The following is a 13661-nucleotide window of genomic DNA, read 5'->3' on the forward strand; positions in this document are numbered from 1 at the left end:
GAAAGAAATGCGGAAACAGGGTGATGGAGGATGGCATATGGAGACAGGGTATGGAGAGTGCAGTATTTAGGTCTGCAATATAGAATTAAAGAATAGAGAAGTGGAATATAGACAATAGAGCATGGGGAATGGCAGACTGAATATGTAAGAATGAAATGTGGAAAACTGAGACTCGAACATGGAGATTGTTGCTTGGGGAATATAGTATGACGTGTAGAGCATGGAGAATGCAGTGTGGAATGTGAGAACCAAAATAAAATGGGGTGAATACAACACGGAGAATGGAATATGGAGAACATGTGACGGAATGTGGAGCACAGACAGTAGAAAATGGAGCGTGGTGAAGGAAGGAGAGTGGGCAAGGGGATGTGGAGGACGGAGCACAGAGTAGGAGGAATGGGAGAGTGCCTAAGGGAGAAAGGAATGAGGAGCCGCAGAACAGAGCCCTGAGAAATGCAGTGTGTGGATACAGAAGCATAAAGAACGGAGTGCAGACTGTGCACAAAAACATGTGCACGTAGTTAGGGGCAGAGGTATGCAGGAAAAACACAGTGTGAAACCCGATGATTAACAATGTAAAGTCATCACAAGCTGATCTGTGGTTGACAACTGTAAGACCAATATGTGCGTATCGCGTCCCATGTCCTTGAGAAAATGTGCCCTTCTGTATCTTATAAAAGTGATGCTCACGGTTACGTATGCCAGCCTTGCCCTCTTCCCAGAAACAAAGGCTAAGGTTGGCCTAGACCAGCAACCAGTGCAACAGTTAATTTCAGAAACCAGCTTATCTCTGTAGGTATGAGGCACGACTCACACTCACTGCGTATCCTGAGCAGGGTGCCTCTAATTTGTAGCATTATTCTGCTGCTAAGATAGTTTCTCTACATTTACCACACTTGAAATAAACTTTTACCTCCCACTGTAACAGTCTTAGCTCTATTTTCTGCTGAGTCCCACCCGTGTATTCTTCACTGGAGTGACAGCAAGGACCCGAAGAGAGGTGGAGGATCACTCAGAGAGACTTCCCCCTTGCTGCCAGATACAACATTAGGAAATGATGTACAGATAGCGAAGTATCGAGTGGTGGGGAATGGTGAATAGGTTACAGAAATGGAGCATAGAGTATGAAGAAAGAGGAATAAGGAATGGACTGTATAAGACTCAAAAGAGAGTGAAAATGAAGTGTGATCCCCGGAGTATGGAAAATGAAATACGGAGTATGGAGAATGGACCATGTTGTGTGAAAAATTAACAAAAAGCCTAAAGAATGAAAAATGGATTGGAGAACAGAGAAAGAGGCTGATATGATGGATGGAGTCTTAGAATGGCTAGCGCAGCGGAATGTAAAATGGGGAATGCAGTATGGAAATTGAAAATGGACTATGGTGTGCACAATAGAGCACAGAAGATGGGGAATTGAGTATTGCTAATGCGATGTGGAGAGGGGAGAATGCAGAGTGAATGGAGAATGCAGTGTGTCAAAGGGATAATGGAATGTGAGGCTGGAGCATGGTTTCTGTAGTATGGAGAATGAAACACAGTCTAGCGATGAAGTAAGGACTTAAGAATGGCAAATGCAGATGAAAATGGAGCACAGAAAATAATAAAGAATGATGTATGAAATACCATGTACAGTGTGGAGGTATGAACACAGAACACGAATGAAGAAGGGAATACAGAATGTGGACCTTGGAATACGGAGAACAGAAAGTATCAGGAACAGAGATGGAGAGTGGTGAGTCGTGTATGGAAGGTATTATGAAGTTAGGACAAAGGCTTATGGAACATGGGAAATGCACGTGGAGACTGTAGTATGGAGAAATTAGGATAGAGAATAAAGTGCACTGGTGTACTGGTACTGAAGTAGTGAGGTATGGCATTTGGAGAACAGAGACTAAAATATATAGAATAGAAAATGGAGTATGAGGGCTGGGGATTTAGCTTAGCGGCATAAGCGCCTGCGTTGCAAGCAGGCACTCGTGAGTTCGACCCCTGGTACCGATAAAAACGAAAAAGACAAAATAAAAAAAAAAGAAAATGGAGTATAAGTGTGGAAAATAGAGAACATATATGGAACAAGATGAATGGAGAGAAGGCAGAATAAAAAGTGGGCAAAAGACTGTGGAGTATCGAGCCTGTGATTAGAGGTGAACGTGGAGCACGAGGAATGGATTATGATGCTCAGCGGGAGAACACCACGTGGTGAATGGTACAATGAGAACGGCACAAGGAAGGTGAAGAATAAGATATATAAAGTGGATTATGCAGAATGAAATATGGAGAACAGCATTTGGGAAAATAGAAGGGAGAAAGGAGGGTAAAACACGGTGAATAAAGTATAGAGTGTTGTGATTGGGGTGTAAAATGGAGAGGTACACAGACATGGAGAATGGAAAGTACTTTGTAAAGAGGAAGTATCGGGAACAAAGACTGAAGTATGAAGAATGTAAAATGGACATAAGGAAAATGGAGAATCAAGAGTGGAGGACGGAGTGTGAAGGACAGAGAATGGTGTGTGAAGAACAAAGACAGCGGGCTATGGAGAAGGAGGAAGTGTACACAAAATGGCGCCTGGATAAGGGATTGGAGCGTATTGAAAGTTGAGAGTGGATAGTAGTGTATTAGCGCAGGCCATACCGCATAGGTTACAGAGCATGGTAAATAGACTATGGAAAAGAAAGACTTAGAAGGTGGGGAATGGAGAGAAGAACGAAATGAGGAGAATGGAGGGCAGAGAACCAACAACGGGGTGTGGTGAATGAAGAACACAGAGTGGAGAACAAAAATGACTCAGGGTGGAAGCAGAGAGTGAAGAGTGAAGCATGGAGAGCAGGGAATGGAGGATGGAGGTAGAAGAGGAGGGTGACGAGTGGAGATGGGAGCATAGAAAATGGATGGTGAAGGGTGGGGTGGAAGGCAGCAGATGGAGCGTGGAGAGAGGAGGGTGGAGGGTGGAGGATGCAGAGTAGAGAGGGGTCTCCTGCTCCCATGGTGAGGACCTGGCAGAGCAGCTCCACCTTCATTCCTGAGGACTTCTGTAATGGGCTAGGCCTTCCTCTGGGGCATAGATTCTGCAGGTGCTCTAGGGACACTTGCAGTGCAAGCAGGGCTCACAGGTAATTATGGGGCCTTTGCCATGTCATGCTGTGGGATTTACTTACCCCTGGCATTGGGCTCCATACTGTGTTCCTTGCTTGTATCTCTGAGCATGTCTGGGTGGGCTGATGTTGAGCACCCAATGTGAGTCACTCATTCTCCCTTGAACGCACATGCATCTGTGGGCTACGAGCAAAAGAAGGCCTTAGTTTCCCCATCTTTTCACCAAGAATTAGCTGTGTCTCGGGGGTGTTGGGCAGCTCATGGGGGCTCCCAGCAGAAGGGCTGTGCATATCTGGGAGCTGGGATGTCAGGGTCCCTAAGGCCCAGATGAACAGCTCAGAACCCTTCCCTCTTTCTAGAAGCCTCTGAAAGAAACACAGGGGCATCAAGGGACTTCTGGATGGCCCTGCCCCATAGCAGGAGCCCTCAGGAACAACATACTGCCTTGGAGTGGTCTACCAGGTGGTTCTTCCAGGACAGGGGGCCTCAGGCCTTGCTTATCCACAGCCTGTCACCCTTGAAGAATGGGCGTAAGAGCCTTCTGGCCCTGCTCCTGGCCACAGCCATCTTTGCTCCCATCCCTCCCCCACCTGGGCCTCTGTTCCTCCTGGCCTTTTTTTCACCTTGGGCCTCTGCCTTCTGGGTATTTTCCATAAGTCAAATTCTGTTGGAGGAGAATGAAGATGTACTTATTTAAGAAGAATTTCAAGTGACTCAGGTTAGCAAACAAAGGAAGACCCTCATAGGCCCCCTTCATAGGCCCCAAATACCCACAGAACTTGGCTTCTCCACCTGAACCCGACCTGGGCCATCTCCCCACCTCAGCCTTGCCCCAGCCACCATTCTGGCTCAGTCCCAGCCCTGATCTAGCAAACTAAGACCCACAGAACCCCCACCCACTGCTGCCCACCGGGCCCTGGGGCAGCAGGCTGGGCTGACTGACACAAGCAGGTGACAGCACTGGCCTCTTCCCCACAGCAGCCCCAGTGAAGGGCTCAAGCTGTCCCTCCAGCTGCCTGAGGCAGCATGTCCCAGGGGGCTGCTGTGAGCCATGGCCCCCAGATGAAGGTGAAGGCCACAGGGAGGGACATTGCACAAGCTTGGAAGCAAAGGTTAGAGAAAAAGCAAATTTGATAAGACAGCTTTTGATCACAAAAAGGCTCACCTCCCAGTCTCCAGGCCTCGTGGCCAGCAGGGAAGCCCGCCAAGTACACTCTCTTATGTCCATCCATCGAGCCCCTCCTGTCCCCGAATCTAGGACACCCAGCCCTTGCCTTGTCTCAACACCATTCCCCTTTACCGAACTCCCCCAGGGTTCTCTGCCCCAGCCATGTTCTGCTCAGAGAAGATGCAGAAAGGAAAAGACTCAGACTCTGCAGGCCTCCTGGCTGCTCTAGGTTGCCTTAGAACCAGACTCACGCCAGCCCCCTCTCAGATCAAACCACCAGGTTGGGGAGCCCAGTGCTCCCCAGAGGAGTAGAACTTCTCCTTCCACCAGCAGGTCCTGTCTTGGTTTCATGCAGTGCCGAGGTCATGAACAACACCTCCAGGACCTAAGAGCACATGGAGAAACTGAGGCCCAAGAGGACATGCCAGGAGCAGAGAGCACTTCTTTGTTTCTGAAACATGACTTGGAGATGGCTCCAGGGATTCAGAAACAATAGCCACTGGCACTCTCTATCTCAGTTTCTCTCCACTGTTCTGTCCCCTCAGGTGACAAAGGCTGAGAAACTAGAGCCTACTGGGTCTTGTGCGAAGGACAGGAAGCTGTTGCTGTAGGCCCGTAAAGAACCGGAGGTCTGGGAGCTGGATGCGAAGGAGGCTGCCTCTATCTGATCCTCTAAGTCCCTCCTTGCCTCTGGTCTTGCTCTGCCTCTGCTATGCAAACTCCATGGCCCTTGGGAATATCGCCTCAGCCCAGAGCCTTGGGAGGGAGGGACTGGGCGTGTCCTGCAATGGGAAGGCACAAAAGGCACAAAAGTCAGCACCCCAGCAGTAGTGGGTGGGGGAGCTGGTCCCCCTGAGCAGGGCCAGACTTGGGTTGTGATCTTGGGGGCCCCTTTGGGGAACTGAAGGAGAAAGGTAGATGCTTCCACTTTCCTATGTAGCACCTGGCTGGGGGGCCATTGCTCAGCGATCTTCCATGGCTTCCGGGCTCTGGTAGGGGAGGGTTGAAGTTTGTCTCTGCCACAATCCCCAGAGGACTTCCCTAGCTATCCGGGTTCCGCCGCCCTCAGCCTCTTCTAAACCGTCCCTGAGTGGGTGCACTATGACCCCCATGCTGCTTCTGTGCAAACCCCTCCCCCAGCTACCGCCTACATATCCCTGGATTCCCTGGGCTATCTTCCCCCTCTACTTGCTCCTCACTTCTGTCACTGAGTCTTACCCACCACCCCCTCCCTTCCCAGCTGCACCACCCCCACCCCTGTAGCAGGCCTCCAGCTATCTCTGAGGCCCTGGACACCAACAGTGCCTGTCCAGTCCCAGCCTCTCCCAGGCTTCTGCGCAGTGGTCTCTTCCTTCTCAGGCTTTTCCAGGGCTCCCAGTTCCCTTTTGCTGGTTATGACCCTGAGTCACTGCTGTAACTCTCCAGTGCCCCCGTCACACCACCCAGCAGCTGCCCCCCAAATGTACAGACTGACCAGTGCTTCTTGTCTTGGGTGGCCTAAGATCATCATCTCCAAAGCCTGGCCCTGGAGAGGTGGAGAGAGCCGGAGGGGAGTGAAAAGTGGTCAGAGGCAAGAGAGACTGAAGGCTTCAGGGCGCCCAACGGACAGAGGCGCCTCACAGACATAGCTAGCTCAATCTCGGGCTCTCCAGTTGAACGCCTCGCCACAGGGCCGATATGTTGTTGTCTCCTGCGCCCCCGTGAGGTCAGTGATTAACATGACATCCTTTTAGCCACTGAGGTGGGGCTTCTGGGGGGTGCAGGCAGGAAGTGACCCCAGCCCCCCTCTGTGACGCCCCCAAATTTGGGTTCTTCCTTCTCCTCAGGACCTCCAGGAGCCTGAGAGAAGGGCGCATCATTCCAGGTCTGGTTCAGCCTCTGTAGGTCTTAGCAAGAGGGCTGCTGCCCCCACCTCTGCTTCCTCTCCTTGACTGACAAGAGTCCTTATCCTGCAGACAAAGGCCCCCCGATTTTGGCCCCACCCATATTCCAGTCAGCCCAAAGGGAGCCCTGAGTCTGGCTTCACACTGAACTCCCAACTGCAACCCAGGGCTCCCATGGCCCCTCCCTGCTGTTCTCAACTTTGCTAAAGATTTTGGGAACACAAGGTGCTACACTGAGCCTTTGTCCACACTGTCAGTGTGTGAACCCCTAAAGCCAGACCCATGGAGGGAGGGTCTCCTGGAAGACTGACCACTAAGGCTCCTCAAGGGGCTGACAAGAAGCTGTAGAAAAAGGGACCCTACTGGGTCCCCAGCTCCTTGCAGCATGGTAGGCCCAAGGCCTCCTCTGTTCTCCTGTCCTCTACAGCAGGGACATCCGGTGTCCTCACCTGCTGGCCACGCCTCCTCCCTGGCTGCAGGGCTGTGTGCTCTAGGGAAGACACAGGCCCCAGGCGCTGAGGCTTAGGGGATGTCCCCAGCACACCAACAGGCCAAGCAGTTACTCTGAGAAGCCCAAAGCCAGAGCCTCATCAGACAGCACGCTGCAGTCTGAGGCAGGAGAAGGACCAGGATTGTGTGGACACAGGGATCCTGGGCAAGTTAGAGTTACAGGGACCTGATACCATGAACTTCCCCTGCAGATTAGCTTGGGAACACAGGAACTCTCAATGGGTGGTGGCAGGACCCTGAGAGGTATACTCCTGCTTTCTATCCAAGCGCCTTCCCTTCTTGAAGGTCTCATTATGGAAGAAGAAAGAGCTAAATTGCTCTTTTCCTGAAGCCTCTTCTACGGAAGATGACTATGGGTTCAGCTGGGCTGAGGAGGAATGGGTACACCCTGGAGACTCCTGAGAAGCTAGGGATTGGAAGCTACCTCCTCATTGCTTAGGAGTGGCTCTGTCTCCTTCCCTACCCCCAGGCCAGAGCACCGGATGGGCCCCCATGGACTTACGTCCTCAGATCTGATGGGGCCAGAGCCAGGGCAGAGGCAGGGGCGCGCGGCGAGCCCAGCTGGGACAGCAAACAGGCCTTTGGGGTCTCTCCTTTCCCTTGCCTGCCCGCTGCAGGGGGCTGGCCAGGGCCAGGGCCAGGGGAGACTTCCTCGATTTATCTCTGCAGCCGGCAGCCAGCCCCACGCCTGGAATCCAGGGTTAGGCTGAGGTTTGCCTGCCCTGCTGTGAGCAGCTTGTAGCTGGACAGAGGGCCCAGGCTGAGCAGGGCTGAGAGGGCACTCAGGGCATGTGGGGTGGGGGTGGGAAGTTGGGAGAGGATGCTGGGAGTGCCTCACAGGACATGAGTGAGTCCGGGGACCCTGCAAAGGCAGTGACCATGATCTTCCTGCAGCTGGAATGAGGACTGGGGCAGGTGTCTGGTAGTGCCTACCACAGAGAATGGGTGAAAAATGCTCAGTCTTGGAGAAAGATGCAGGCAGAAGGCAGAGAATTAGCAAGGGGCAGTGCCATGAGCAGCCAGCGTGGAGGCAAGAGGCAAAGGGCTTCCAGGAGCTTCCAGCAAGAAGGAAGGGAGGCCTGGGGGCCTGTGAGTCTCATCTACCTTCAGTGCTGAGTGGTGACCAGGGGCACTCAGCTCTAGGACTGCCCCACAGAATAAGATCGCCTCTGTGCACTCAATGCACAGAGAGAGTCCTAGGGTCTTAAGAGATGTGGGATGCACTGGCCTGGCTGCAATCTCTGGAGCCTTTCCATAGCATGACTGGTACCCCTCTAAGGCTGCCGAGGGAGAGCCAGGCCATGCTGATTAATTAGGGCCCTTAGTGGTCTTCATGTAGTCTTCAGGGTTCCACAAGGTGGTCACCCCTATGCTGCCCACTCATCACTGGCACGTAGAGATTATGTGGGCCGGTGGCTTCTTCCCTAAGGAGACCTGGGTCCTTGCCCAGGCTCCTGTGCTTGCAGAACCGAAAGCCAGCAGAGTAGACCAGACCCTTGCAAAGTGAGAGGGAATCCTAGTAGCAAAGGTCACATGTCAGCCCTGGCCTCTGGCAAAGAATGTGTCACAGGCCCAGGTAGCCTGTATTCCTGGAGTTGGTGGCAGAAGTCTGAGGACTCTTCATTAGAGCAGGACTTGCAGATCAGGCCACCGTCAAGAGGGGCAACAAGTCATAGGGGGTTCCAGGGAAAAGGAACACCTACCAAGCCATTGTCTTCCCTGGGGATCTGGGTCCCCCAGACCCTCTCATCCCTACCAAGGCAGGCCAAGTAGCTGCAAGTCAAAATGACTGTCATATACAAAACACCACCTGTCCCAGCTCAAGGCCAGTGGGCCCAGCTCTAGTGTTTCCTGAGGCCAATGGATCCCACTTACCCCAACCTTACTGCCCTGGCCTTTGCGCCACACGGATTAGGCCTGGTTATGGCTGAGTCAACACAAAATTCTGTTTCAGGAGACCTACTTTCCCTGACAGACAGTTCTGGACACTTCTCTCTTCCTGATGTCCCGCATTTTGGCAGGACAGTGCGTCTGTGGCAAGGGGTGAACCCCTATCTCTACCCTGGGCTGCAAGCAAGGCAGGTGTTCCTGGGTGATCACCCTCATTGTTCTGCATGCCCCTTCTTCGCCTTCACCAATGCCAAGTCCTGCCCCTGCCAGGTTTTTGAATCTGGATGCCTCACAGCTCAAGTACGTGTTCCATCTGAACCGCCCCCTCTCAACATATTCACAGTAGAAGGTCCATCTGCCCTTGCCATTCCTTCCCAGAGACCTCAGTAGCCCCAGGAAGTGTGCCTGTGCCACTGCCACTCCTATAGACGCCCCCATCCTCTGGCCCTACGGAGTCCTCCCTCCCCCAGCATATGGGACAGCTGCCATAGAGCACAGGACCAGCAAAGAAGGAGACAAGGACTGTCTGCAAAGGTCTCTCCATAGCTGGGGTCAGATGCCTGTCCCTGAGAAGGCAGTTGCCGAGGGACCTGGACTGGTGACACCTGGGCTCAGTCCACTGTAGTAGGAGGGATGAGAGGGACCAGGCTTGGGGCTGATCCAGTGGGAAGCAGAAGCATGCTGTAGCTTCACATGGTGTCCAGGATGTGATGCCTCTACAGGGCCCCAGACCCCAGGTATCCTGGGCAGGGAGTCTGGATCCAAGTGGGGGCTTGGACACACATGGCTGATGCTCCCATGGTTGGTGTCCACAGGAAGCAGAGAGAAGCATGAATCCCTGTCTCCTTCCCAACAGGAGAAAGGCATCCATGTGGAGGCCACAGGCTACTTGACAGGAGCTGAGCTGGGCCAGGTGACCTCTTTGCATAGAGCTAAATGTCGGGCCATAGCAGGAAGCTGGTGAGGTCCTGAAGGAGAAGCCACCCACACCCTGAGTATCCCTAAGGGTATCAAGATGCTGCCTTCCTCTCTTCATCCCTGTGCAGCCTCCCAGGGGTCAGCACATAGGGCTGTGGACACTCTGAGGCCCTCTGGCCTAGTAATGCCCCACATGATTGTCCCACCCCCTTGGACTTCTGGCATAAGGTCAGATCTGTGTTGACATGGTGGACAAGTGGCCTCACCCATCTCCTTTTGCTTCCCAGGGGACTATGTGGCCCTCAGCAGGCCTGGGCCCAGAGTCCTAGCCTCCTTCCCTGCAGCTGTCCCTGGGTTCTGGTCTCTATGCTCTAGGTGACTCCAAGGCATGGGTCATCTGTGAGTGAGTACCACTTACCTGAGTCCCTGTAGAGCATCCAAGTTGCCATTAAGGCTGCTTTGTACCCCGTGCTCCTTCATATCTGCCCTCTGGGTCTTGACCATAAGGGCCCTAGACTACCCCTTCTCTGGGCATCTTACAAAAGATTGCAGTATACCAGCCCAATGAGGACAGGTATTTGCCAAGCCCCTCACACTGAGGAAGTTTGAAAACTGCTCCCCAGCAGCAGAGCTTCCAAAGGTGACACTGGGCCCTGTGTGGGCACAGCAGGAGGGCTGAAGGAGCTGGTGACCAAGGTGCTAAACTGTCCTGGAAAGTGCAGGTTGGAAAAAGGAGACAGTAAGCAGAGAGGTAAGGGGCCTCTGAGTAGCAGAGAGAAGAGAGAACCTTAAGCAGCCCTTACATTCTGCACACTCAGGCTAATGGGAGTCCCAGGTTAGGGGCACGGGATGCAGACTGGGGACGGGACATAGGCAAGGCTCCCTCACAGCCTTCTGGGGCTACCTGAAGTGTCCAGCCCCAGCCCTGTTCACCCTATGCCACTGGGCCCATTCTCCTGCCCTCTGCGTGGCCTCACCCAAGCTTCAGGTGCTGGGGGTGCTCCAGGGAGCCCTGTTTGAGCCAGGCTGGGAGGAGGGATGGCTCTGCTCAAACCGACTCATGGTTTCCACCAGCCTCACAGGCTGGTGAGGCCCTAGTGGGTAAACACGTGTGTGTGGGCATCGTGGCTCGGCCTCCTGCCCGCCCAGTCACTTTTTCCTCTTTCCCTAATTCCAGGTTGGGCTGCTCCAGCCATATGGCCCACTCAGACTGGGCGGCTCCATGGGGGCAGGAGGAGAGAGAGGGTGCCTCACCCAATGTGGAATTTGGGGTTCCCTGTGCCTAGAACCAGAGTCTGGGGTCTCTGGAAACTCATTTCTAAGGCCCAAGGCTGCTGAGGTTGGTGGCAAGCTGCTGAAGGCTGATCATACATCAGCCGACCTGGAAGAGGCCCCTGGCCCTCTCCTCCCAGGCTTCCCTTCCTGCAAAAGATTTTGAGGGATTTCTTAGAAAGAGCAATTAGAGAGAGCCACAGGCCCTGTGAGGTCCAAGAAGCTCCATGGCAGGCCCAGCCTGCTTCCTTCCCGGCCTTGCAGCGCCAAGGGGTCCTCGGGAGCCAAAGACGCAGGCGGCCAGCCTACCCAAACTCCAGCAGCTGCCCAGGACCCATGAGCCTCCTTTCTCTTGGTTTGCAGGGCCCCTGCATAGGGGAAGAATGCAAACCAAGAAGCCGCAGTTGACCAGTAGGCTCAGGCAAAAAGGGGTTTCAGGGCTGGCATGTGCTATCAGCCACCTACCTTCCATAATTCCAGGTGCCCAGGTGCCCATGAGACTCAGATTCTGCCTCCCACTGTTGATCAGGAGATGGTCCTCCTTGAGATGAGCCTCCAGGGACTGTGGGTTGTAGCTGTGGACCGTGGGAATAAAGACATGACATGGGTAGGGGGCAGTTTGTGCTGGTGACAGGCACCCACCAACACCAGAGGGATCGAGACACCTCATCCTAAATACTCTGGGGAAAGTGCAGCTGGCTCCAGCCTCCCCTCCCCTCAGAGATGCCAGTGGGGGAGGACCTATGAGGTTGTAGGGGCTGAGGGCCCTTCTGCTCACAACCTCACGGTACAGATTCTCTGAACTGGGGATGGGCAGTAGCTACAAGAGGCCAAGGAGCCCCCGTCTGTCCTATCCCCTAGGCTTTGAGCACCAGAATGGGAAAGGGACATGTCCCTACATGACACAGTGGGGCCCTCAGTGAGTCTAGGACAGACTCTTCTTGTGCTTCTCCTCATGGCCCCCCCGGAAGCCTCGCTCCCTGCGGACTTCATGGGCACTGAGAACCGAGCACGGCAAGCTGCCTTTTTTTTTTTTTTTTTTTTTTCCTTAAACAGAACATCAACATAGGGGTCTTAACCCTCTGAGTTCAGACCCCTGGGGCTGTGGGCCCAAGGTTCCCCAAAGCTGAGCTTTCCTGAGGCTGGCAGGACCTTCTGGACACCCCTCCTGCCCCCAGTGCCAGCTCTGCACGTACAAACCCCACCCCAATAACCCCCCTAAATCACCACCCTGTCCACCCACAAAGCAGCCCTGTTCAAAGGCCCCCACTGGGCCTCAGGGTCAACAAGACTGAATTCAGAGGACTGAGACCCTGGCAAAGCCGCCTGGCTCCAAGGGAAGCCATTTATCACCCTGAGGCTCTGGCCCACCCGACCGCTCTGCCTCTGTGGCCGGCGGGCCCCACAGCCCCCACCACCGAGCCGTCCCTTGGCCAGGGCTCCCTTCCCCACCCACTGCCGGCATTTTCTGCTGGTTCAGGCTTTTTGGCCCCAGAAGATATCCTCAGACCCTCTTTCCAAACCAACGACCCCAAAACCACTGCACACACCCCCTCAGCTCTACACAGAGTCCTGAGGACAAGATGCCAAAGGCATGGGGTTCCTATAGACATTGTAGATGGGGTATATAGGAGACAAATCATCCCCAGAAGTGTCCCCAACACCCCTTTGTGAGCCCCTAGCCTCCTGTGCCTTTCAAATGAGATCTTACTGACATATTTTTTCATGAAAACACCTTAGACACTGTCCCTGAGGGCCTCATTTGGGGCACAAAGGCTACACAGGGATTGGTTTAGAAGGCACCAGGCCAGATGCTCAGCCTGGGTACCTGTGGCAGGGCAGTGGAATGTCTGGACAGTGGGCATTCCTGGACCCCCAAGCTGAAACAACCTGGGGTGGCCGAGGGAGCCTGGCTTGTGCTTGTGGCCTCCAAGTAGAATGCTGGACTCGCCCCTTTTCTAACAGGACTCTGCTGCCTGACCAGTCTTACAGATTCCAGCCCACTTGGAGCAAGTTGGCTGCTGCAACCATGGAGCTATAACCCCACTCCCTTTCCTAGACAAAGGCTGCTGGGACCTACTAGGAACTCAGTAATCCTCCCCTCAAAGGCTAGGCTGTGTTCCCTCCAGGACCTCCTCAAGACTGGGGCCTGAGAGTACTAGCATCCCTAGGACCTCACTCACCCACTAGCTATGCAAACACCCTCTTTGACCAGGTGTGTGGCCTGCGCTATCCCTGTACTTGGCCAGTAACTGTGGTGGCAGGCATGAGCTCTGTAGTAAGTCCAGATATTTAAGGATGCTAATGAGTGCATGCGCCACCTACCTTTCTTTGACCTTCCTTCCATTGCTGCCCTCATGAATATGTGGCGTGGCCTGAGACCTGTAAGAATCATTGGTCAGAGCCCGCTCGAGAAGAGCCCATGGGCAGTGCTGGCTCCTCTGGCCTTCCAGGGTAAAAGAGAAATGACAAGAACAGGGAGACTCGGTGCAGGACAGGTTATTGCCTTTGCTTTCCGGGAGGCTGAGGAGAGTTACGTGCACACAGCCTGTCATCACAGGTGATGGAGACTACTCACCCCACCATCCCTAAAACACTTCCTAGCTCCATCTTATCCTGTGCCAGTGGCCGTGGAAGCCCATCAGCACACAAGTGAGGAGAGATTTCATTTATCCTACAAGACCTGGTGAACTCAACTCTAAGGCCAGGTAGCTATATGATGGAGGCACCAGGGCAAGGAGTGGCCACCGGAAGGGTTTGAGTACCCTAAGAGCTCATAAGAAACCTCCAGCCTGGGTCAAGAAGTTTGGAAAAATAGGAAAGAATGAAGCCCAGCACTTCTGCCTACCTTCAGCTTATGTGGACTAGAGGAGAGGCCAGCTCCCAGAACAAGGTTTAAGGCCTTGATAAGGCCAAAAAGG

At 53.7% G+C, this 13661-nt stretch overlaps 1 long non-coding RNA gene across 1 annotated transcript in view; it reads right to left on the reverse strand.

Annotated features, from left to right (window-relative positions):
- Positions 1-13124, reverse strand: part of LOC134471194 (uncharacterized) — a 36636-nt gene extending 23512 nt beyond the window's left edge. The window contains exons 1-3 of the long non-coding RNA XR_010040503.1: positions 13066-13124; positions 11206-11315; positions 3162-3282 (exon numbers count right to left, since the gene is read on the reverse strand). This is a non-coding gene — a long non-coding RNA (uncharacterized LOC134471194). The remainder of the gene's footprint in view (positions 1-3161; positions 3283-11205; positions 11316-13065) is intronic.
- Between the last annotated feature and the right edge of the window lie 537 nt (positions 13125-13661).

The sequence above is a fragment of the Cavia porcellus genome, unplaced genomic scaffold (genome assembly GCF_034190915.1).
Source record: "Cavia porcellus strain 051 isolate PalLab524CR breed Dunkin Hartley unplaced genomic scaffold, mCavPor4.1 scaffold_17, whole genome shotgun sequence".
NCBI lineage: Eukaryota > Metazoa > Chordata > Mammalia > Rodentia > Caviidae > Cavia > Cavia porcellus.